The sequence below is a fragment of the Mirounga leonina genome, unplaced genomic scaffold (assembly GCF_011800145.1).
Source record: "Mirounga leonina isolate KUSES-001 unplaced genomic scaffold, KU_Mleo_1.0 Mir_151, whole genome shotgun sequence".
In the NCBI taxonomy this organism is placed as follows: domain Eukaryota; kingdom Metazoa; phylum Chordata; class Mammalia; order Carnivora; family Phocidae; genus Mirounga; species Mirounga leonina.
Window position 1 is genome coordinate 109957577 of NW_023270377.1, and position 2871 is coordinate 109960447.

Below are 2871 nucleotides of genomic sequence, written 5' to 3' on the forward strand. Positions count from 1 at the left end.
GAAATTAGCAATTGTGATCCAATAAAGATTGAGAAGAAAGACTAAATTTAAATATTGGGATTGAGAAAGGAAGCAAATAATACAGAGGCAATAAACCATAAGGAAATACAAAATATAAATGGCTTTATATATAAATTTGAAAACCTACAGAAAATGGATGTCCTCCCTAGGGGGAGAAATGATTAAAAGCAGCTCCAAGAGAAATAGAAAACTTGAAGAGACTGATTAAACTTTGAAAATATTGTAAAGATTATAGACTAGAAGTACAATTCTGCAAATTAAAAAGAGAAAACCTTCACTGAACACAGCGCTAGCTCTCCAGATTACTGTTTTCTTCACAAGCCATGCGAGGCCCACATGGAAGCAACTGTGTCTAAAGCACTGATCTTGGCACCACTTACCATGTGGGTGTTTTCCAGAACAGGAAAGTGAAAATAATTGCTAATGACCAGGGAAACTGAACTACCCCAAGTTATGTCTCCTTTGAAACTGAACAATTGATTGGTGATGCTGCAAAGAACCAAGTTGCAATGAGCCCCACTGACACAGTTTTTGATGCTGAATACCTGATTGGATGTAGACTTGACAATGCTGTTGTCCAATCTGATATGGAGCATTGGCCCTTCATGGGGTGAGTGATGATGGCAGGCCCAAAATTCAAGTAGAATACAAGGGAGAAACAAAAAGTTTCTATTCAGAGGAGGTGTCCCCTATGGTTTTGACAAAGATGAAGGAAATCACAGAGGCTTACCGTGGGAAGACTGTTACCAAAGCAGTTGTTACAATACCTGCTTACTTTAATGACTCTCAGTGTCAGGCTACCAAAGATGCTGGAATTATTGCTGTCTTAATGTACTTAGAATCACCAATGAGCCAACTGCTGCTGCTACTGCTTATGATTTAGACAAAAAGGTTGAAGCTGAAAAGAATGTGCTTATTTTTGACTTAGGATGTGGCACTTTTGATATGTCAATCTTCACTATTAAAGATGGGATCTTTGGGTGTCTGGGTGGCTCAGTTGGTTAAGTGACTGCCTTCGGCTCAGGTCATGATCCTGGAGTCCCTGGATCGAGTCCCGCATCGGGCTTCCTGCTCGGCAGGGAGTCTGCTTCGTCCTCTGACCCTATCCCCTCTCAGGTGTTCTCTCTCTCTCATTCTCTCTCTCTCAAATAAATAAATAAAATCTTTAAAAAAAAAAAAGATGGGATCTTTGATGTAGTGATCCACAATTCATTGTTTTCATATAACACCCAGTGCTTCATGCAGTACGTGCCTTCGTGGATCACTACATCAAAAATTAATGATATATTGTATGGTGACTAACATAACATACTAAAATTAAATTAAATTAAAAAAAAAAAAGATGGGATCTTTGAGGTCAAATCTACACCGGGAGACACCAACTTAGGTGGAGAAGACTTTGATTACTTAATGGTCAACCATTTTATTGCAGAGTTCAAGTGCAACATAAGAAAGACATTGGCGAGAACAAGAAGGCAGTCTGACACCTCCATACTGCTTGCGAACATGCTAAGCATACACTTTCTTCTAGCACCCAGGCCAGTATTGAGATTGATTCTCTGTATGAAGGAATCAACTTCTATATCTTATTATTCATGCCTGATTTGAGGAATTAAATGCTGACCTGTTCTGTGGCACCCTGCACCCTATAGAGAAAACACTTCAGGATGCCAAGCTATATAAATGTCAGATCCACAATATTGTCCTGGTGGGTGGTCCTACCCCTATCCCCAAGATTCAGAAACTTCTGTAAGACTTCTTCAGTGGAAAAGAACTGAATAAAAGCATCAACCCTGATGAGGCTATTCCTAATGGTGCAGCTATCCAAGCACCATCCTTTCTGGAGACAAATCTGAAAATGTTCATTTGCTGCTGTTGGATATCACTCAGTTTTCTCTTAGCTTTGAAAGTGCTGGAGGAATCATGACTGTCTTTATCCAGTACAATACTACCATTTCTACCAAACAGATGCAGACCTTCACTACCTACTCTGATGACCCGCCTGGTGTGCTCATTTAGGTTATGAAGGTAAGCATGTTATGACGAAGGATAACAACCTACCTGGCAAGGCATTCCTCAGATTGAAGTCACTTTTGATATTGATGCTAATTGCATCCTCAGTGTCTCTGCTGTGGATAAGAGTACAGGAAAAAAGAACAAGTTTCCCATCACTAACGACAAGGGCCACTTGAGCAAGGAAGACATTGAGCTGAAAAGGAGAAGCAGCAGGACAAGGTGTCTTCCAAGATTTCACTTGAATCTTATGCATTCAACATGAAAGCAGATCTTGAAGATGAAAAGAGGCAACTTCAGGGCAAGATCCATGGTGAAGACAAAAGATTCTTGACTTGTGTAATGAAATCATCAACTGGCTTGATAAGAACCAGTTCCAGAGAAGGAAGAATTTGAACATGAGCAGAAAGAGTTGGAGAAAGTCTGCAACCCCATCATTACCAAACTGTACCAGAGTGCAGCAGGCATGTCAGGAGGAATGCCTGGGGACTTCCCTGGTGATGGAGCTCCTCCATCTGGTGGTGCCTCTTCTGGCCCACCATTGAAGAGGTTGAATAAGCCAACCTGAGAAAAGGCCTAACATTCTTCCATACAAAACATTTGAAGGACCCAAATTTGTAGCAAATTCCATGGCACTTTTAAAGTTGAGCTGCTATAGTAAATAAACTGGACATTCTTTATATTTTAATATGGAATATATGCACAGGGAAAGGAAATAAACATTGCACTTTATAAACACTGGGCTGTAAGTGGAAAAACAATGTCTTAAATAAAACTGTATTTAAGATTGAGAAAAAATAAAAAGAGAAAACACAAGCATATGATAAAAGGTGAAAA

General features: G+C 39.8%; 1 pseudogene; it reads left to right on the top strand.

The window, feature by feature from the left end:
• The first annotated feature begins 426 nt into the window (after positions 1-426).
• LOC118011703 lies at positions 427-2602 on the top strand (annotated as a pseudogene).
• Positions 2603-2871: the final 269 nt, after the last annotated feature.